Source organism: Protopterus annectens, chromosome 8.part0 (genome assembly GCF_019279795.1).
Source record: "Protopterus annectens isolate FY-2018-M chromosome 8.part0, PAN1.0, whole genome shotgun sequence".
NCBI lineage: Eukaryota > Metazoa > Chordata > Ceratodontiformes > Protopteridae > Protopterus > Protopterus annectens.
The window spans coordinates 1155614729-1155639008 of NC_056741.1; positions in this window are offsets into that span (position 1 = coordinate 1155614729).

Sequence of the window (24280 nt, forward strand, 5' to 3'; positions counted from 1 at the left end):
TATTTCCTGGTAGAGTGACATTCCTGAATCTGTGATGTGTCAGTGTGATATCTAGGTCAAAGGTGAGACTAGCTGCTTTCAGCTTCTCTGTGAGAATTCTGAGAGTTGAAGCTTTTGAAGTAGCTCATGGACACTGTGCATGAGACAGCCCACATCCCAGATTGTCTCTCTTAACATTTTGGCGGGAAACTTATTAAAAACTAGTGACAAACATTCATTTAGCAGTGTAAATGCATCTAAACATGACAAAACCTTCACAATGTATTTTACAGGTTATTACAGCCTCTATGTAAGTGAAATTAAGCCCACAATTATTAATAAGTAATACAACTCAATATTTTTGTCCCAACTCAATTTTTATGCAAATCTTATTATTTACTGTGTCTATATGATCAAAAGCATTTCTATATATTAATAAAGAAAAGAAAAAGAGAGTAGAAAGTAAAAGGGTGTAAGGCAGAAATAAAAAAATGTAAGAGAAAGCTATAAGAAGTATATACAATGGAATATTACTTACTGTTTATATTAATAGAGTTAAAAATAAAACATATTATTTACTATTATTTAGTTCTAATTATTATTAGTTAAAGCATGGCAGATTATTTACAAACAAGCATAAGCAGTGTAATCAAGAAAGTATAATTAGGAATAGCATTTGAAGAACATATAAACTTTTTACAAGGAATAAATATGTTATTATTCTATTAATCATATTTTCATTACTCTTCTCTCCCTGCCCTCCCCCACCCTTTACCCACTACATAATTTAAATAGAATGTCATTGTTTAAACAAAGAAAAGAAGAAAAGAAGAAGAGAAAAAAAAAGATAAAGAAAAAAAATGTATTAAATTACTGACCTTACTTCTCCTTTTCAGAAAGAGAAACAAGTTGAATCACAACTTGCCATTAAATCTCCAGGTATTTTGACTAGTTATGAAACAAAACATTTCTTTGCACACAGAGAATAACTTTGATTAAATCTTTTTCAAAATATTTGTTGCTTCTTGGAAATGCAGGAACTATATTTAAAAAGATTAATAATGAAATAAAATGATGAGAGAAAAAAAAAATAGAACAAATCATTTGTTTTTTAGTCTCTTCTTCTTCTCTGAAGTCTTCCACGAAGTTTCAGTTGCCAGTCTCTTTAATGAAGGACTAGCCCATTCCATTTCTTTTATTTTATCCAAAATCTTATTTTTTTTGATAAACAGTAAAGCAGAGTCTAAGTCATCGAAAATTTTAGGACCATCAGGAAGGAAGATTTTAAGCTTGGCAGGAGAACAGAAGGTATGTTTTAAACTGTGCTTTTTTAAGCTCCCTTATTAGTGGCAGAAAAACTTTTCTTTTAGCTATTACCATGGAAGAATAGTCATTGTCAAAACGCACAGTTGTCTCATTAATCTTAACAGGAGCTTTAGCCCAAGCAGATTTAAGAACCATCTCTTGATCAAAAGATGATAGAAATCTAACTATAACTGATCTAGGATAGTTTTTGTTAGAGTTAGTATTAGCTATAGATCTATGTGCTCTTTCGATACCAAAAGAGAATGCTTCTGGTAAGTCTAAAGTTTTAGGAGCCATGTTGTTAAAAAAGAAGTAATATTGTTACCTTCAATATTTTCTGGCAGTCCAAAAATCCTAATGTTATTGCGCCTAGATCTATTTTCCAGGTCATCCAGCTTTGTTTGTAAATGTGTATTTTGTTTCAGCAGAAACTCAATGTTGATTTCCTCTTCTTGTATTCTATTTTCCATGTCATTCACAGCTTCTTCTATGCCTGTCATCTGGATCTTCTGTTGTTGCAGGTCTATATGTAACAAGTCTATTTGTTTTGTAGTTTTTTCTATGAAGGTGTCTATTTTAGTATCCATTTTATCCATCTTAGCAGTAAGTTGCTGGATTATAATTATCAGAGACTGAAGTTCTTTCTTGATGCTGGAGTCTTGAGAATTTGTCTTACTGGAACTCATTTCAGACTGATAAACTGAAAGGAAAATTTCCAAAGTGATTTCTGACAGGAATATTGTTAAGATTTCCTTTCTTTTTTAGATATAGTTCAAGAACTATATAAAACAAACATATTTAGAAAGAAAATTACTTCAAAAATTATTTTTTTAAGTAATTAATTCCTGTCAGTGTAATGAAATTGGTGGAGCTGAAGAAATCTGCTGCTATCCTGTGTTCATCCTTGGCCACCTGCAGGACCCATTCCTGGTACAAAGGAATCATGAAGCAAAAATGCAGGAAGCTTTCCTGGTACTTAAGCAGCATGAGGCAAAAACACAGGACTCTTTCAAGATACTCAGGATGCATGGAGCAAAATTGCTTGAACCTTTCCTTCTACTCAGGATGCACAAGGCAAAACTGCAGGAAACTTTCCTAGTACACAAAGAACATAAGACAAAAATAAAGGAGAATTTTCTGGTATATAGGGAGAAAGAGGCAAAAATGCAGGAGCCACTTCTGGTATTCAGGAGTCTTTCTTTGCACTCAGCAGGCTTGAGGCAAAAATGTAGGAGCCTTTCCTGGTACACACAGCGTTAGCAAAAATGCTGGAACCTTTCCTGGTAAACAGGAGGCATGAGACAAAAATGCAGGAAGCTTTTCGGGTACACAAATAGAATGAGGCAAAAATGGAGGACCCTTTCATGGTACACACATTTTATCAGGTAAAAATGCATGAACCTTTCCTGATACTCAGGAGGCATGAGACAAATATTCAGAAACCTTTTCTGATACACAGGGAGCATGAGGCAAAAATGCAGGAGCCGAGCATGAGAGAAAAATGTAGAATCCTTCCCTTCTACTATGGAGGCATGACTGAAAAATGCAGCAGCCTTTTCTGGTACTCAGCAGGCATGAGACAAAAATGTAGGAACCATTCCTGGTATGCAGTAGGCAAGAGGTAAAAATGCAGGAACTGAGCATGAGGCAAAAATGCAGGAACATTTTGTGGTACACAAGATGCATGAGAAAAATGCAGGAGCCTTTAATTGTATTCAGGAGGCAGGATGCAAAAATGCAGGAACCTTTCCTCATACTCAGGAGGCCTGCAACAAAAAAATGCAAGAACTTTTCCTAGTACACAGGAGGCATGATAGAAAAAAATTGGGAACCTATCCTAGTATGCAGGACACATGAGGCAAAAATACAGAAACCTTCCTGGGACACAAGGAACATGAGGCAAAAATGCAAGAACCTTTCATTGTTCACAAGGAGCACAAGACAAAAATGCAGGAACCTTACCTGGCACTCAGGCGGCATAAGGCAAAAATGCAGGAAGCTTTCCTGTTATACAGGAGTCAATAGGAAAATGTAAGAAATGAGCATGAGGCAAAAATGCAGGAACCTTTACTAGTGCACAAGGAACATGAAGCAAAAATGCAGGAGCCATTCCTGTTGTCCAAGAGGCATAAGGCAAAAATCGAGGAACCTTTTCTGATACACTGAAGGCATGAGAAAAAAACAGAGGAACCATCTATGGTACACAGGAGTCATGAGGCAAAACTTGAGCAGACTTTCTTGTACTCATTAGTTATGAGGCAGACATACAGGACCCTTTTCTTGTACACAGGAAAAATAAGGCAAAAATGCAGAAATGTTTCCTGGTACACAGGAAGCATGAGGCAAAAATGTTGGAGCCTTTCCTAGTACACAGAGAGCAATACGCAAAAATGTAGGAACCTTTCCTTCTACTCAGGAGGCATGAGGCAAAAATGCAGGAGTCTTTCGTGGTACACAGTAGACATGAGACAAAAATGCAGGAACCTTTCTTGGTACACGAGGCATGAGATAAAAATGCAGGAACCTTTCCTTCTACTCAGGGAGTATGAGGCAAAAATGCAGGATTCTTTCCTGGTACTTAAGAGGCACGAGGCAAAAATAGAGGAACCATCTATATTACACGGGAGGCATAAGGCAAAAATAGCAGAACCATCTATGATACACAAGCATGAGGCAAAACTTTAGGAGACTTTTCTTAGCTCATTAGTAATGAGGCAGAAATGCAGGACCCTTTCATGGTACACAAGGAGAATGAGACAAAAATGATGGAATGTTTCCTAGTACACAGGATGCTTGAGAAACATGTTGGAGCCTTTCCTGGTACACAGGTGACATTAGGGAAAAATGCTGGAACCTGTTATGGTTAACAGTAGGAATGAGACAAAAATGAAAGAAACTTTCCTGTTAAACAGGAGGCATGAGGGAAAATGTACGGATCTTTACTGGTACTCAGGAGGCAAAACAGAAAAATGTAGCAGTCTTTCCTGGTACACAAGAAGCATGATGTAAAAATTCAGGAACATTTCCTGGTACAGGGAAGCATGAGACCAAACTGCAGCAACCTTTCCTTGTTACACAGGGAGCATGAGGCAAAAATTCAGGAACCAACCATGAGGCAAAAATATAGGATCCTTTCCTTCTACTCAGTAGGCATGAGGCAAAAATGCAATAACGTTTCCTGGTACATAAGAGGCATGAGGCAAAAACAGTGGAACCATCTATGGTACACAGGAGACATGATGCAAAACTTCAGCAGACTTTGTTTTACTTATTAACAATGAGAAATACATGCAGTACCCCTTTCCTGGTACACAGGAAGAATGAGGCAAAATTCCAGGAGCCTTTCCTAGCACACAATAGGCATGAGACAAAAATACAGGAAACTTTCCTGGGACATAGGAGGCATGAGGCTAAAATGTAGGAACTCTTCCTGACACACAGTAGGCATGAGACAAAGCTGCAAGAACCATTCCTGGTAAATAGGAGGCATGAGGCAAAAATGCAGGAACCTTTCCTTGTACATAGAAGGCATGAGACAAAGCTACAAGAATCTTTCCTGCTAAACAGGAATAAAGAGGCAAAAATACAAGGTCTTTTCCTTCTATTCAGTTTGCACAAAGCAAAACTGTAGGAACCTTTCCTAATACACAAGGAACATAAGGCAAAAATACAGGAGAATTTCCTGGTATACAGGGAGAAAGAGACAAAAATGCAGGAGCCATTCCTGTTATTCAGGAAGTATGAGTCACAAATGTAGGAGTCTTTGTACACAGCAGGCATGATGCAAAAATGAAGAACCTTTCCTGGTACACTGAGCATTAGCAAAAATGCAGGAACCTTTCCTGGTACACAGGAGACATGAGGAAAAATGCAGGAAGCTTTTCTGGTACACAAGGAGAATGAGGGAAACAATGGAGGACTCTTTCATGGTTCACACATTTTATAAGGTAAAAGTGCATGAACCTTTCCTGGAACTCAGGAGGCATGAGACAAAAATTAGGAACCTTTTTTTATACACAGGGAGCATGGGGCAAAAATACAGGAGCTGAGCATGAGACAAAAATGCAGGATCCTTCCCTTCTACTCAGGAGGCATGACTGAAAAATGCAGCAGCCTTTTCTGGTACTCAGCAGGCATGAGACAAAAATGTAGGAACCATTCCTGGTATACAGTAGGCAAGAGGTAAAAATGCAGGAACCGAGCATGAGGCAAAAATGCAGGAACCATTCCTGGTACACAAGATGCATGAGATAAAAATGAAGAAGCCTTTAATGGTATTCAGGAGGCAGGATGCAAAAATCCAGGAACCTTTACTGGTACTCAGTAGGCCTGAAAGAAAAAAATTCAGGAAACTTTCCTGGTACCCAGGAAGCATGATAGAAAATATTTGGGAACTTATCCTAATACACAGGACACAAAAATGCAAAAACCCTTCCTGGGACTCAGGGAACCTGAGACAAACATGCAGGAACCTCTCCTGGAACTCAGGAGGCATAAGGAAAAAAATGCAGGAAGGTTTCCTGGTATACAGGATTCAATAGGAAAAATGCAGGAAATGAGCATGAGGCAAAAATACAGGAACCATTCCTGGTACACAGGACACATGAGACAAAAATGCAGAAGCCTTTCCAGGTACTCTGGAGGCATGAGGTAAAAATGCAGGGATCATTACTGGTACACAGAAAGCATGGGGCAAAAGTGCAGGAACATTTCTTGGTATGCAAGGAGTATGAGGCAAAATTTCAGGAGACATGTAGGAAAAATGTAGAAGCCTTTCCTGATACACAGAAGGCATCAGATATGCAATAAATGTTTGTGGTACTTACGGAGTATCAGGGAAAATTGAAGGGAAAAATGAAGGAACAAGTAATCTCCGTGGTATCCCCAAAGTCTCAAAACAACCCACTAACTACTCTCTTTTTGTTTTACTTGGATCGCTTGTCTGTGTACTTAATCAAGGATTTTCGACTGGAAACAAACTGCCTGCCTTGCTTGGATTACGTTCGAATACTTAGTAATGCTGTACAATTATATATTTTCTATTATTATTTTTGTTTTGGTTTGTTTTGACTTGACGAGTTTAAGTTCGCTACTTCTACTACTATTGTCTGATCTGATTAATATACAGTGATTAACTAGAAATATATGGACTGAAAATCTTCCACATGGAGAAGTTTCTTACACTGTTTTGAAAAATGAAGGAACCATACATGAGGCAAAAATGCAGGAGCCTTTCCTGGTACTCAGGAAGGATGAGTCAAAAGTGCTGGAGCCTCTCTCTGTACACAAGAGGCATAAGGCAAAAATGTAGAAGACTTTCCTGGTACACTGAGAGCATTGGACAAAATTCAGGAACCTTTCCTGGTATGCAGGAGGCATGAGGCAAAAATGCAGGAAGTTTTTCCTGGTACACAACGAGTATGATGCAAAAATGGAAGACCCTTTCTTGCTAGGTAGGATTTATGAGGTCAAAATGCATGAACCTTTTCTGTTACTCAGGAGGCATGAGGCAAAAATTCAGGAACCTTTTCTGGTACACAGAGATCATAAGGCAAAAAATGCAGGAGCCGAGCTTGAGACAAAAATACAATATCCTTTCATTCTACTCAGGAGGCAAAAATGCAGAAGCCTTTCCTAGTACTCAGGAGGCATGAGACAAAAATCTAGGAACCATTCCTGGTGTACAGGAGGCAAGAGGTAAAAATGTAAAAACCGAGCATGAGGCAAAAATGCAGGAGCCTTTCCTGGTACACAAGATGAATGAGACAGAAATGCAGGAGCCTTTAAAAGTATTCAGTCGGCATGAGGAAAAATGCAGGAACCTTTCCTGGTACTCAGGAGGCATGAAAGAAAAAATGCAGGAACCTTTCCTGGTACATATGAGGCATGGATAAAAAAGATATGGGAACCTATCCTGGTACGCAGGGCGCGAAGCAAAAATGCAGAAACCTTTCCTTGGACACAGGGAGCCTGATGCAAACATACAGGAAGTTTGTGGTACAAATGTAGCATGAGACAAAAATGCAGAAACCTTTCATGGTATTTAGGAGACATAAGGCAAAAATGCAGAAAGCTTTCCTGGTAAACAGGAGGCATGAAGCAAAAATTCAGGGACCTTTCCTTCTACTCAGGATGCACAAAGCAAAACTGCAGGAACCTTTCCTAATACACTAGTAACATAAGGCAGAAATACAGGAGAATTTCCTGGTATACAGGGAGAAAGGGAAAAATGCAGGAGCCATTCCTGCTATTCAGGAAGCATGAGTCAAAAATGCAGGAGTCTTTCTTTGTACAGAGCAGGCATGAGGCAAAAATCTAGGACCTTTCCTGGCACACTGAGCATTAGCAAAAATTCAGGAACCTTTCTTGGTACAATGAACATTAACAAAAATGCAGGAACCTTTCCTGGTACACTGAGCATTAGCAAAAATGAAGAACCTTTCCTGGTACACTGAGCATTAGCAAAAATGCAGCAACCTTTCCTGATACACAGGAGACATGAGGAAAAATGCAGGAAGCTTTTATGGTACACAAGGAGAATGAGGGAAACAATGGAGGACTCTTTCATGGTTCACACATTTTATAAGGTAAAAGTGCATGAACCTTTCCTGGTACTCAGGAGGCATGAGACAAAAAATTAGGAACCTTTTTTGATACACAGGGAGCATGGGGCAAAAATGCAGGAGCTGAGCATGAGAAAAATGCAGGATCCTTTCCTTCTACTCAGGAGGCATGACTGAAAAATGCAGCAGCCTTTTCTGGTATTTAGCAGGCATGAGACAAAAATGTAGGAAGCATTCCTGGTATACAGTAGGCAAGAGGTAAAAATGCAGGAACCGAGCATGAGGCAAAAATGAAGGAACCATTCCTGGTACACAAGATGCATGAGATAAAAATGAAGAAGCCTTTAATGGTATTCAGAATGCAGGATGCAAAAATCCAGGAACCTTTACTGGTACTCAGTAGGCCTGAAAGAAAAAATGCAGGAAACTTTCCTGGTACCCAGGAAGCATGATAGAAAATATTTGGGAACCTATTCTAGTACACAGGACGCAGACAAAATGCAGAAACCCTTCCTGGGACACAGGGAGCCTGAGACAAAAATGCAGGAACCTCTCCTGGTACTCAGGAGGCATAAGGCAAAAATGCAGGAAGGTTTCCTGGTATACAGGATTCAATAGGAAAAATGCAGGAAATGAGCATGAGGCAAAAATACAGGAACCATTCCTGGTACACAGGACACATGAGACAAAAATGTAGAAGCCTTTCAGGGTACTCTGGAGGCATGAGGTAAAAATGTAGGGACCATTCCTGGTACACAGGATGCATGGGGCAAAAATGCAGGAGCCCCTCCTGGGACACAAGGAGCCTGGGACAAAAATGCAGGAACATTTCTTGGTATGCAAGGAGTATTCAGGAGACGAAGAAAAAATTTAGAAACCTTTCCTGATACACAGAAGGCATGAGGCATACAATAAACTTTTGTGGTACTTACGAAATATGAGGGAACATTGAAGGGAAAAATGAAGGAATCATACATGAGGCAGAAATGCAGGAGCCTTTCCTGGTACACAGTGAGAAAGAGGCAAAAATTCAGGAGCCATTCCTGGTACTCAGGAAGCATAAGTCAAAAATGTAGAAGCCTTGTCTGGTACATTGAGACCATTAGGCAAAATTCAGGAACCTGTCCAGGTACACAGGAGGCATGTGGCAAAAATGCGGGAAGTTTTTCTGGTACACAAGGAGTATGATACAAAAATGAAGGACCCTTTCTTGGTAGATCAGATTTATGAGGTGAAAATGCATGAACCTTTCCCGTTACTCAAGAGGCATAAGGCAAAAATTCAGGAACCTTTTCTGGTACACAGAGATCATACGGCAAAAAATGCAGGAGCCAAGCTTGAGACAAAAATACAATATCCTTTCATTCTACTCAGGAGGCAAAAATGCAGAAGCCTTTCCTGGTATTTAGAATGCATGAGGAAAAAGTGCAGGAACCTTCCTTGGCACACAGGAGGCATGGGGAAAATGCATGAACCCTTCCTGGCACACAGGAATGTTTAGAGGTACAGGAGAGCATGAGACCAAAATGCAGGGACCTTTCCTCACACAGGGAGCATGAGGGAAAAATATAGGAGCCTTTCCTTGTTCACAGAGGACATGAGGCAAAAAAACAGGAACCTTTCCTAGTACTCAGAATGCATGAGGGAAAAATGCAGGAACCTTTCATTGTACTCAGGTGGCATGAGGCAAAAATACAGAAGCCTTTCATACTACACAAGAGGCATGAGGTAATTAGTCCAGAATCTTTCCTGGTATTCAGTACGCATTAGGCTAAAATGCAGGACCCATTCCTGGTACACAGGAATCATGAAGCAAAAATGCAGGAAGCTTTCCTGGTACTCAAGCAGCATGAAGCAAAAACACAGGACTCTTTCCTGATACTCAGGATGCATGAGGCAAAAATGCAGGAACCTTTCCTTCTACTCAGGATACAGAAGGCAAAACAGCAGGAACCTTTACTAATACACAAGGAACATAAAGCAAAAATGCAGGAACTTTTTCTGGTACAGAAGGAGAAAGAGGCAAAAAGAAGAAGCCATTCCTGGTACTCAATAAGCATGAGTCAAATATACAGGAAGTTTTCTGGTACACAAGGAGCATGAGGCAAAATAGAGGACCCTTTCTTGGTACATAGGATTTATGAAGCAAAAATGCATCAACCTTTCCTGGTACTCAGGAGGAATGAGGCAAAATTCAGAAACCTTTTGTGGTACACAGAGAGTATGAGGCAAAAATGCAGCAGCCTTTCTTGGTACACAGGAGGCATGAGACAAAAATGTAGGAACCATTCTGGTATACAGGAGGCAGGAGGTAAAAATTCAGAACCTTTCCTGGTACATGAGACATGAGATAAAAATTGAGGAGCTTTTAAAGGCATTCAGGAGGCATGAGGCAGAAATGCAGGAACCTTTCTTGGCATGTAGGCCACATGAGGCAAAAATACAGAAACCCTTTCTGGGACACAGGGTGCCTGAGACACAAATGCAGGAGCCTGCCCTGGTACACAGGGAGTATGAGACAAAAAATGCTTGAAACTTTCCTTCCACTAAGGAGGCATGAGGCAACAATGCAGGAGCTTTTCCTGGTACACTGGACGTATGTGGTAAAAATGCAGGAACATTTCTAGGAATGCAAAAGGCATGAGGCAAAAATGCAGTAACTTTAGCCTTCTACTCAGAAGGCGTGAGGCAAAAATGCCAGAATCTTACCTGGTATTCAGGAGGCATGAGGTTAAAATGCAGGAGCCTTTCCTGGTACACTGGTATCATGAGGAAAAAATGCAGGAAGCTTTCCTGGTACTCAGGCAGCATGGGGCAAAAAACACGGGACCCTTTCCTGATACTCAGGATGCATGAGGCAAAAATGCAGGAACCTTTCCTTCTACTCAGCATGCACATGGCAAAACTGCAGGAAACTTTACTAATACACAAGGAACAAAAGGTAAAAATGCAAGAGCCTTTCCTGGTACACAAGAAGGAAGAGTCAAAAATGTATGAACCATTCCTGGTACTCAGGAAGCATTTGTCAAATATGCAGGAGCCTCTTTGTACACAGAAGGCATGAGGCAAAAATGTTGGAGCCTTTCCTGGTACAGTGAGAATTAGGCAGAAATGCAGGAACCTTTCCTGGTACACAGGAGGAATGAGGCAAAAATGCAGGGAGCTTTTCTGGTACACAAGGAGCATGAGGCATTAATGGAGGACCCTTCCTAGTACTCTGGAGGCATGAAAGAAAAAAATGCTGGAACCTTTCCTTACCTTTCAACCTGAGATAATGAACATCGAATGGTGTTATGCTTGCCAGGAGTGAAAATAGAAGATGAGACAAGCCTTGGAATGCCTTAATGAAAGGAAGTATGGCTCTGTTTTTATTCATGTTGGTACAAATGATGTCACCCACAAGGATTCTCTGACTGTTAGTAGGAAACTGACAGCCCTCTTAGATAGTATTGCTTGTACTGGTGTTAGGGCGTATTTTTGACAAATCACCTATAGAAAAGATAGGTCACTGTGAATGAAAAGATTTTTGGGGGTAAATACCTAAATAGAAAAAAATGTCCTGTTTTAAAAAATGGAAATATGTAGAGCATCCAAGCCTTGTTTTGGACACACATGTTCAGACAGGATGGTGTGCATTTGTCTAAATCAGGGAAGAGACTTTTTGCAGCAGGTGATGATGTGTCTTTCAGCTTTTAGCGGAACTCCAGTCCGCTAATGATTGGCAGTTGATTTTTACGTACTGAGTTGCCAGCCCTGACGTACAACCTTCAACGAAGGTACGCCCATTCACGCATGTCTCCACGCAGTATTTTGCAATATTTAACACTATGAAGGATTTTTGCCATGTCAAACATTTAACAGCAATATTTGATGCCTCTCTGATGGTCGTTAATACTAGGAGCATTAATAAAGTTTTTTTATTGGAAAATTTGCTATGTTCCCACAAGATTGATACTGTTTTTGTTTGTGAACGTGGTTAAATAATGATTAGAAACCAGTTCTGTCACAGTATAAATGTTTTTACTGTAACAGACATTCTAATAAAAAATCAGGTAGAGGTGTTATGATAGGGATTAAAGATAGTTATGAGACCTGTGATTATTAAATGTTCAATGATAACACCAACACTATAGACTGTGTAACTGTGACAAAGACAACCCTGGAACATAATTGTTGGAGTGAATAGACCACCAAAGTCAAGTGCAGATGACCTAGAGGAATTCATACATTTCTTGCATGAAACACAGGCGGGAAGAGTAATATTAGCTGGGGACTTAAATTTACCAGAAACAGACTGGAATGATATTGATTCTACAACATTAGTAAGGACATTATTCACAGGGTATATTCAGGAACAGCAATGGTTTCAGATTGTAAAAAAACTACCAGGGGAAGGAACATACTAGACATTGTGTTCCCAAAGAAATTCCTGTAACGTCAAGTCAAGTTTTACCCCCATTGAAGTGCAGTGATCATGGAGTTATAAAGGTTAATTTGTTGCTAGATAATTCTGCCAAACTGAAATCTAAACCAATACAAAGAAGGTTAATTACAGATTATATGGAAGCAAAACAGTCACTATGTAAAACTGGAGTGAGGTGTTCAGTGGAAAAACTGGAGATAGAATGTGGAACATTTTGAAAGGAAATTGAGTGCAAAAAAAATCAAAAAATATTTAACATCAGGATCTAGGCATACATCAGGCAGATATATTTCCATAAGGACAAGATATCTGATTAAGGTGAGATACAAAAAATATAATAAATGGAAGAGAGGTCGAACTACAACTTTGAAAACTGAAATAAACAAGCTGGACAAACAGATTAAGCATAGTGTGAGACAAGATCAAGAAAGATTTGAAGAAATTTTATATAAAGATATTGAGCATAATAGGAAAACTTTTTATAGATATACAAGATGTGGCAAGGAGTAAAGATGCACAAATTAACTGTGTGCAGATTCTAAAATGACAACACATTATAGATATATTTACAAAATTAATGCAAAACAGTTTGGCTCCACAAAAGGGGTGGAAAGTTGTTCTAGTCACATCCAGGTAACCCCAATGATACTGGAATCAAATTAGATTATATTGAAAAAGAACTATGCAAACTGGATCCAAACAAAGCACAGTGAGGAGACAGAATTAGTAACAATGACCTGAGAACACTTCAGCAAGAATTTACAGTACCATTATAATTATTATTCAGTAGGGCATATGAATATGGGGAGATTCCTCAAGATTGGAGTGATGCACTTATTAAACCTGTCTTTAAGGGAAAGGGGAGTAGGACAAACCCAGAGTCATATAGACCATTAAGTCTACTTTCATGTTGTGGAAAAATAATGGAGAAGGTAATATTGGATAAGTTGCCATTAATGGATATGTTAGGACTTGAAATCATTTATCAGCATGCATATGTTGAAAATATGTTGAAAACAGATCTATTACCACCCGTAGTAATGTTTTATAACGATAGAATAACAGCTATGAATGAAAAATTGTGGTGTGATATAATTTATATAGATTTAACTTCAGCATTTGACAGGGACATACACATAACACTGATCAATAAATTAGTACTACTAGGTATTGATGTACTCTTGATAAGAGGGATAGCTGCATGACTTACCAATAGGACATGGCAAGTATCATACAGCAACTGGACAAGCGAAATCCTTGGTTACAGTCAGGATGACCCACAGGGCTCTGTCCTAGGCCCTTACTTGTTTAGATTGTATCTTTCAGACCTTACTTTTTCATCTGAGGTGTTCCACAGTCTATATGCAGACGACCTGAAATTGGGTAAACTGATTACATGTGTTACAGATAAGGCATGTCTGCAAAATAACTTTACTAAATTGACCATTTGGGCATAGGAGAATAATATGCTGATAAATGCATCAAAAACTAAGCATATGGGATTTGGTAGGCATAAATTGAAAGGTGAATATTTAATACAGCACACAGTGATTGAAACTGTAGACTCATTTAAGAACTCGGGTATAGGGGTAGATTCAGCTATGCATTTTTTTAATCATATCAGCCAATTGGGTAATAATAGTTATAGAAATATAGGTTGTATAAAAAGATTTATAAAGTCTAGGAAATCAAATATAATGAAGTCATTGTTTGTTAGTTACATTAGACCCAAACTTGAATATGGAATAACAATATGGAAACCCTATAAGAAAATAAGCATTAGTAAACTGGAAAGAGTACAGTAGAAATATACCAAGGGCATCCATGAATGTGAAAATGTAAGTTATTATGAAAGACTGAAATATCTGAACTTGTATAGTGTCTCTTATAGATATCTAAGAGGAAATCTTATTCAAGTATATAGGGCATTTAGTGGCAACTACCTCTGGGAATGTTTGGGGTTAACAAAAAGTATTAGAGAATCAGACAACCTATGTAGGAGATTCTATAGGAATGAGAAGTGTACTAATTGGTTCTCTGACAGAAATAGCTGATGCATGGAACAGACTACCAAACTACATTAAAGCAAGTACTAGTTTAGATATTTTAAGAACAACCTGAATATTATTATGGGAACAAGTGTTCTGGTATATTGGCATGAAGGAAAAAAATGTGGGAACCTATCCTTCTACACATGATTCATGAGGCAAAAATGCAGAAACCCTTCCTGTGGCACAGGGAGCCTGAGACAAAAATGCAGGAAGCTTTTGTGGTACTCAGAGAGTTATGAGGGAAAGAAGGAACCATGCATGAGGCAAAAATGCAGGAGTCTTTGCTGGTACACAGGGAGCATGAGACAAAAATGCTGCAATCATTCTTTCCAATAAGGAGGCATGAAGCAAAAATGCCAGAACCTTCCTATTACACAGGGAATATGAGGCAAAAATATAGAAGCTGTTCTTGGCACACTAGACACATGAGGTAAAAATGCAGGAACATTTCTAGGAACTCAGAAGGCATGAGGCAAAAATGCAGGAACCTTTCCTTCCACTCAGAAGAAATTAGGCAAAAATGTATGAACCATTCCTGGTGCACAGGAGGCATGAGGCAGAAATGCATGAAGCTTTCCTTCTACTCAGGGGGCATGAAACAAAATTTGGGAATGTTCTCTGGTATACATGTAACATTAGGAAAAAATGCAGGATCCAAGCATGAAGCAAAAATGCAGGAGTCTTTCCTTCTACACAGGGAGCATCAGGCAAAAATGCAAGAGCCTTTCCTTGTACTCAAGAGGCATGAGCAAAAATGGAGGAACCTTTCCTGATCCACAGAAGGCATAAGGCAAAAATAGAGGAACCATCTGTGGTACACTGGATGCATAAATTCAGGAAACTTTCTTTAACTCAGGAGTAATGAGGCAAACATTCAGGACCCTTTCCTGCTACAGAGGGAGAATAGGTAAAAATGCAGGAACCATTCCTGGTATGCAGGATGCAAGAGGCAAAAATGCAGAAACCTTTTCTGGTGCACAGGAGGCAAAAATGTAGACGCCTTTCCTGGTGCACAGGAGGCAAAAATGTAGATACATTTCCTAGTACACAGGAGGCATGAAGCAAAAATGTAGGAGCCTTTCCTATTACACAGAGAGCATTAGGCTAAATGCAGGAACCTTTCTTTATACACAGAAGGCATGAGACAAATAGAGGAACCATCTGTGGTACACAGGAGGCATGAGGAAAAACTTCAGGAGACTTTTTTACTCATTAGTAATGAGGCAAAAATTCAGCACCCTTTCCTGATACACAGGGAGAAAGATGCAAAAATGCAGGAACCATTTCAAGTCCATAGGAGCAAAGGCAAAAATGCAGAAACCTTTCATACTACACAAGAGGCATAAGGCAATAATGCCAGAATCTTTCCTGGTATTTATTAGGCATGAGGCTAAAATGCAAGAGCCATTCCTGGTACGCAGGTATCATGAGTCAAACATGCAGGAGCCTGTCTTTGTACCGAGGAGGCATAAGGCAAAAATGTAGGAGCCTTTCCTGGTAAACTGAGAGGCTTAGCAAAATGGAGGAACCTTTCTTGGTACACAGGATTTATGAGGAAAAATGTATGAACCTTTCCTGGTACTCAGGCGGCATGGAAGAAAAAATACAGGAACCTTTCCTGACACACAGGAGGCATAAAGTTAAATGTCGGAAGCTATCCAGGTACACAGAACACAAGGCAAAAATGCAGAAACCCTTCCTGGGACACAGGGATCCTGAGGCAAAAATGCAGGAACCAAGCATGAGACAAAATTGCAGGATCTTTTCCTTCTACTCAGGAGGTATGAGGCAAAAATGTAGGAACCATTCCTGGTACACAAGACCCATGAGATACAAATACAGGCACTTTTAAAGTAATTCAGGAGGCATGATGCAAAAATTCATGAACCTTTCCTGGTACTCAGGAGGCATAAAAGAAAAAATGCAGGAACCTTTCCTGGCACACAGGATGCATGAAGTGAAATGTTGGAACCTATCATGGTACACAAGACACAAGGCAAAAATGCAGAAACCCTTCCTGAGACACAGGGATCCTGTGGCAAAAATGCAAGAACCTTTCCTGGAACTCAGGAGGCATAAGGCAAAAATGCAGAAACCTTTCCTGGTGTGCAGGAGTCAAGAGGAAAAACACAGGAACGGAACATGAGGCAAAAATGTAGGAACCTTACCAGGTACTCAGGGGGAATGAGTTAAAAATGCAGGAACCTTTCTTTGTACACAAGTACAAACACACAGCAACATGAAATATCCAAATAATACAGTCAGGAGGCAGTCACTGGAAATAAACTCCAACTTTTAATGGTGCTTCTGGTACCTCAGCAAACCACCTTCAAGGAATAACATAAGCCACCAGCCATTCCCATTTTATGTCAAACTTTTTTACTCAGGAGTAGTGAGGCAAAAATGCAGGAACCATTCCTGGTATACATGATTCAAGATGCAAAAATGCAGAAGCCTTTCCAAAATACAGGAGCATAGACAAAAATGTAGATACCTTTCCTGGTGCACAGGAGGAAAGAGGTAAAAAAGCAGGAACTTCTTCTGGTACACAGAAGGCATGAAGCAAAAATGCAGGAATTTCCTGGTAAACAGGACATGAGGCAAAAACGCAGGGACTTTTCCTGGTAGACAGGCAGCATGAGGCAAAATTGTAGGAAACTTTCCCAGTACTCAGAGCATAAGGCAAAAATGCAGGAACCTTCCCTAGTGAACAAGGAACATGAGGCAAAAGTGCAGGAGCCTTTCTTTATACACAGAAGGCATGAGGCAAAAGTGCAGGAGACTTTCTTTTATTCATTAGTAATGAGGCAAAAACTCAGGACCCTTTCCTGGTACACAGGGAGAATGATGCAAAAATGCAAGAATCTTTCCTGGTACACAGGATGCAAGAGACAAAATTGCAGTAACCATTTCAAGTACACAGGAGCATAGGCAAAAATGCAGAAACCTTTCCTGGTACACAGAAGTCGTGAAACAAAAATGCTGGACTCTTTCCTTCTACTGAGGCAAAATTAGAGGAACCTTTCCTAGTACACAGGGTACATGAGTCAATGATTTAGAAGCCTTTCCTGGTACAGTGGATGCATGAGGTAAAAATGCAGGAAAATTTCTAGGAACTCAGGAGGCATGCGGCAAAAATGCAGTAACCTTTCCTAGTACACTGGAACATGAGGCAAAAATGCAGGAACCTTTATTGCTCACAGTAGGCATGAGGGAGAAAAGTAGGAACCTTTCCTTGTACTCAGGAGGCATGAGGAAAAATGCTGGATTGTTTTCTCTTACACAAGGAACATGAGGCAAAAATGCAAGAACTGAGTAGGAAGCCAAAATGCACTAGCCTTTCCTGGTACACAAGCTGCATGAGATAGAAATGCAGGAGCTTTTAAAGGCATTCAGGAGGCATGAAAAAAATGCAGTAACCATTCCTGGTACACAGGAGGCTTGAAGGAAATGCATGTGGGAACATATCCTGGTATGCAGGACATGAGGCAAAAATGCAGAAATCCTTCCTGCGACACAAGAATGTAGGAAGCTTTTCTGGAACTCAAGAGGCATAGCACAAAAATGCAGGAACCTTTGCTGGTACACTGGACGCATACGACAAAAAGGCAGGAGCCTTACCAGGTATTCAGGAGGAATGCGGCAAAAATGCATGAACCTTTCCTGGTACACAGGAGGCATGAAGTAAAAATTCAGGAACCTTTCATGGTACTCCGTAGGCATGAGGAAAAATACAGAAGCCTTTCATACTACACAGGAGACAAGAGGCAATAATGCCAGAATCTTTCCTAGTATTTAGGAGGCATGAGGATAAAATGCAGAAGCCTTTCCTGTTACACAGGTATCATGAGGCAAAAATGCAGGAAGCATTCCTGGTAAAAACACAGGACCCTTTCCTGATACTCAGGATGCATAAGGCAAAAATGTAGGAACCTTTTCTTCTGCTCAGGATGCATGAGGTAAAATTGTAGGAACATTTCCTAATGCACAAGGACCATAAGGCAAAAATGCAGGAGGCTTTCCTGGTACTCAGGAGCCATGAGGCAAAAATGTAGGAAGCATTCCTGTATACAGCAGCAAGAGGTAGAAATGCAGAAACTGAGCATGAGGCAAAACTGAAGGAACCTTTCCTGGTACACAGGAGGCATGACAGAAAAAATGCAGGAACCTTTCCTGGCATACAGGAGGCATGAAGGAAAAAATGGAGGAACCTTTCCTGGTACACAGGGCATGAGGCAAAAATGTGGAAACTCTTCCTGGGACACAGGGAGCCTGAGGCAAAAATGCAGGAGCGTTTCTTGGCACAAGGAGCTTGAGGCAAAAATGCAGGAACCTTTCCTTGTACTCAGGAGGCATGAAGCAAAAACGTAGAAACCTTTCCTGATATACAGAAACCATAAGATAAAATGCAGGAAACTTATGTGGTACTCAGGGAGCATGAGAGAAAAATGAAGGCACTGTGCATGAGGCAAAAATGCAGAAATCTTTGCTAGTACACAGAAGGCTTGAAGAAAAATGCTGGACTCTTTCCTTCCATTAAGGAAGCATGAGGCAAAAATGCAGGAGCCTTTCCAAGTACACATGGAACATGAGGCAAAAAATGATTTCCTTGTACACTGGACGAATGAAGCAAAAATGCAGGAACATTTCTAGGAACTCAGAAGGCATGAGGCAAAAATGCAGGAAACATCCCATCTACTGAGGAGGCATGAGGCAAAAATGTAGGAAGCATTCCTGGTATACAGCAGGCAAGAAGTAAAAATGTAGGAATTGAGCAAGAGGCAAAACTGAAGGAACCTTTCTGGTAAACAAGACACATGAGATAAAAATGCAGAAGCCTTTAAAGGTATTCAGGAGGCATGAGGCAAAAATGCAGGAACCATTCCTGGTATGCAGGAAGCATGACAGAAAAAATGCAGGGACCTTTCCTGACATACAGGAGGCATAAAGGAAAAAATGCAGGAACCTATCCTGGTATACAGGACACGAGTCAAACATGTAGAAGCCTTTCCTGGTACAAAAGGAACATGAGGGAAAAATGCAGGAACCTTTCTGGTACACAGGATGCAAGAGACAAAAATGCAGTAATCTTTTCAGGTACATGGAAGCATAAGCATACCTTTCAACTTCATAGTGCAAGAAATCTGGACAAAGCCTGACAAAATGCAGGACAAAGGCCCAAAAATAGGGACAGATTTTTAATATTACTCTTATAAACATAGAAAGTTGCTAAAGTATCAGGGATTGTGTTAACATACATTTTCTGCATGATTTGAAGTCTGAAACCCAAATGTATGGCATTACTGACTTCATTTCCCAATAATTTTCCAGAAGACTACACATTTTATGAGGAACAGACCAAAAATATGATGCAAAAATCTGGACATTCTATGAAAATTTGGACAGTTGAGAGGTATGAGCATAAGCAAAAATACAGAAACCTTTCCTTGTATACACGAGGCATGAAGCATTCCTAGTACACATGGAACATGAGGCAAAAATGCAGGAGCCTTTCCTTGTATACACGAGGCATGAAGCATTCCTAGTACACATGGAACATGAGGCAAAAATGCAGGAGCCTTTCCTTGTATACACGAGGCATGAAGCATTCCTAGTACACATGGAACATGAGGCAAAATGCAGGAGCCTTTCCTTGTATACACGAGGCATGAAGCATTCCTAGTACACATGGAACATGAGGCAAAAATGCAGGAGCCTTTCCTTGTATACACGAGGCATGAAGCATTCCTAGTACACAGGGAGCATCAGGCAAAAATGCATGAACCTTTCCTTCTACTCAGGAGGCATGAGCTAAAAGTGCAGATACCTTTCCTAGTACACATGGAACATGAGGTAAAAATGCAGTAACCTTTCCTGATACAGAGGAGGCATGAGGCAAAAATAGAGGAAACATTCATGGTACACAGGAGTCATGAGGCAAAACTTCAGGAGGCTTATTTTTCTCCGGAGTAATGAGGCAAAATGCAGGACCCTTTCCTGGTACACAGGCAGAAAGATGCAAAAATGCAGGAAGAATTCCTAGTACAGAAGATGCAAGAGGCAAAAAAGCAGTAACCTTTTCTGGTACACAGGAGCATAGGTAAAATGCAAAAACCTTTCCTGATGCAGAGGAGACATGAGGAAAAATGCAGTAACCTTTCAGGTACACAGAAGGCATGAGGCAAAAATGTAGGACCCCATCTTAGTACACAGACAGGGTTAGACAAAACTGCAGAAACCTTTCCTTCTTCTCAGGAGACATGAGGAAAAAATGCAGGAACCTTTCCTGACATACAGGAGACATGAAGTAAAAAATGCAGGAACCTATCCTGGTACACATGACACATGAGGCAAAAATGTGGAAACCATTCCTGGGAAACAGGGAGCCTGAGGCAAAAATGCAGGAGCCTTTCTTGGTACAAGGAGCATGAGGCAAAAATGCTGGAATCTTTCCTTCCACTAAGAAGGCATGAGGCAAAAAGGCAGGAGCTTTTCCTAGTACACAGGGAACATGAGGCAAAAATGTAGAAACCCTTCCTGGTACACTGGATGCATGAAGTAAAAATGCAGGAACATTTCTAGGAACTCAGAAGGCATGAGGCAAAAATGCAGGAAACTACACTTCTACTCAGGAGGCATGAGGCAAAAATGCAGGAACATTTCATAGTACAGAAGGAACACGAGGGAAAAATGCAGGAACTTTTCTGGTACACAGGATGCAAGAGGCAAAAATCCATTAATATTTTCAGGTACACAGGAGCTTAAGCAAAAATGCAGAAACCTTTCCTAGTACACAGGTGGCATGAGCAAAAATGTTGGACACTTTTTTTTCCTTCCACTAAGGAGGCATTAAGCAAAAATGCAGTAGCCTTTCCTAGTACTCAGGGAGCATCAGGCAAGAATGCATGAACCTTTCATTTTACTTAGGTGGCATGAGTGTAAAGTGCAGGTACCTTTCCTTGTATACATGGAACATGAGGCAAAACTGCAGGAGCCTTTTCTGGTATACTAGAGGCATGAGGCAAAAATTCAGTAACCTTTCCTGATACGGAGGAGGCAAGAGGCAAAACTAGAGGAGACTTTCTTTTATTCAGGAGTAATGAGGTAAAAATGCAGGACCCTCTCCTGGTACAAGGGAAGAAAGATGCAAAAATGCAGGAACCATTCCTACTACACATGATGCAAGAGATTAAAAACAGCAACCTTTTCTGGTACAGTGGAGCATAGGCAAAAACATTTTCTGGTGCATAGGAGACATCAGGAAAAATGCAGGAACTTTTCTGGTTCATAGAAGGAGGAAAAAAATCAGGAACTTTTCTGGTTCATAGAAGGTGTGAAGGAAAAAGGCAGAAACCTTTTTTGGTGCGCCAGAAGCATGATGCAAAAATGCAGGAATATTTTTTCTACTTATGAGACATGAGCCAAAATTTAGGTACCTTTCTTAGTATGCAAGGAACATGAGGAAAAATGCAGGAGCCTTTCCTGATATGCAAGAGGCATGAGGGAAAAATAGAGTAACCATCTATGGTACACATGAGGCAAAACTTCAGGAGACTTTCTTTTACTGAGGAGTAATGAGGCAAAAATGCAGGAACTATTCCTGGTATACATGATGTAGGAGGCAAAAATGCAGTAGCCCTTTCTGGTATACAGGAGCATAAACAATGTAGAAACCTTTCCTGGTGCACAGGAGGAAAGAGGTAAAAAGCAGGAACATCTTCTGGCACACAGAAGGCATGAAGCAAAAATGCAGGAACTTTTTCTGGTAAACAGAACATGTGTGGCAAAAATGCAGGAACTTTTCCTGGTAGACAAACACCATGAGGCAATAATATAGGAACCTTTCCCAGTACTCAGACAGCATTAGGCAAAAATGCAGGAACCTTCCCTAGTGAACAAAGAACATGAGGGAAAATGCAGGAGCCTTTCCTGGTATTCAAGTGGCATGAGACAAAAATGCAGGAACCTTTCTTTATACACAGAAGGCATGAGGCAAAACTTCAGGACACTTTTACTCATTAGTAAGGAGTCAAAAATTCAGGAACCTTTCCTGGTACATATGGAGAATGAGGCAAAAATGTGAGAACCTTTCCTGGTAGACAGAATGCAAAAGGCAAAATTGCAGTAACCATTTTAAGTATGCAGGAGCATAGGCAAAAATGCATAAACCTTTCCTGGTGCACAGGAGACATGAGGTACAAATGCAGGAACTTTTTCTGGTTCACAGAAGGCAAGAAGAAAAAAGAAAGGAAGTTTTTCTGGTCCAGCAGAGGCACGAGATAAAAATGCAGGAAACTTTTCAGGTACACAGTAGGCATGAGGCAAACATGTAGGACTCCATCCTAATGCACAGGATTATGCAAAAATGCAGGAACCTATCCTTGTATGCAGGAGACATGAGGCAAAAATGCAGGAACATTTCCTGGTCCACTGTAGGTATGAGACAAAAATGCAAGAAACTTTCCTGGGAAACAGGAAGCATGAGGTAAAAATGCAGGTACCTTTCCTGGTTCTCAGGAGGTATGAGGAAAAAATGCAGGAGCCTTTCCTGGTACACAAGAAGAATGATGTAAAAATTCAGCAACTTTCCTGGTACAGGGGAGCATGAGACCAAAATGCAAGGGCCTTTCCTTGGACAGAGGGATCAGGAGGCAAAAATGCAGGAACTTTTCCTAGTACACAGGAAGCATGGGTAAAACTGCATGAACCCTTCCTGACACACAGGGGGCAGGAAGTAAAATGCAGGAACTTTTCATGGAACTGAGGCAAAAATACAGAAGGCTTTCATACTACACAGGAGACTTGAGACAATAATGTCGGAATCTTTCCTGGCATTCAGGAAGCATGAGGCTAAAATGCAGGAGCCTTTTCTGGTACAAATATCATGAGGCAAAAATACAGGACCCTTTCCTGATACTCAGGATGCAGAGGACAAAAATGCAGGAACCTTTCCTTCTAGTCAAGATACATAAGGCAAAATTGCAGGAACCACTCCAAATGCACAAGGAATATAATGCAAAAATGCATGAGCCTTTTGTGGTACACAGGAAGAAAGAAGCAAACATTTAGGAGCCATTCATGGTACTCAGGATGCACAAGTCAAAAATGCATGAACCTTTCATTGCACAGAAGAGGCATAAGGCAAAAATGTAGGAGTCTTTCCTGGTAGACTGAGAGCCTTAGCAAAAATGCAGGAACCTTTACTGGTACACAGGAGGCATGAGGCAAAAATACAGAAGCCTTTCATACTACACAGGAGACATAAGGTGATAATGTTGGAATCTCTCCTGGTATTCAGGAAGCATGAGGCAAAAACACAGGACCCTTTCCTGATACTTAGGCTGCATAAGGCAAAAATGCAGGAACCTTTCCTTCTACTCAGGGCGCATGAGGCAAAACTGCATGAACCTTTCCTAATATACAAGGAACATTAGACAAAAATGCAAGAGCCTTTCCTGGTACACAGGAAGAAAGAGGCAAAAATGCAGGAACCATTCCCGGTATTCATGAAAGCATGAGTCAAAAATGCAGGAGCCTTTCTTTGTACACAGGAGGCACAAGGCAAAAATGTAGGAGCTTTTCCTGGTACACTGAGAGCCTTAGGCAAAAATGCAGGAATCTTTCATGGTACACAGGAGGCAGGATGCAAAAATGCAGAAAGTTTTTCTGGTACACAAGAAGCATGAAGCAAAGATGGAGGAACCTTTCTTAGTACACATAATTTATGAGGGAAAAATGCATGAACTGTTCATGGTACTCAAGAGGCATGAGGGAAAAATTCAAGATCCTTTTCTGATACACAGGGAGCATAAGGCAAAAATGCAGCAACCTCTCCTTCTACTCAGGGGGCATAAGGCAGAAATGCAAAAGTCTTTCCTGGTACTCGGAAGGCAGGAGACAAAAATGTAGGAACCATTCCTGGTATACAGCAAGCAAAAGGTAAAAATAGAACTGAGCAG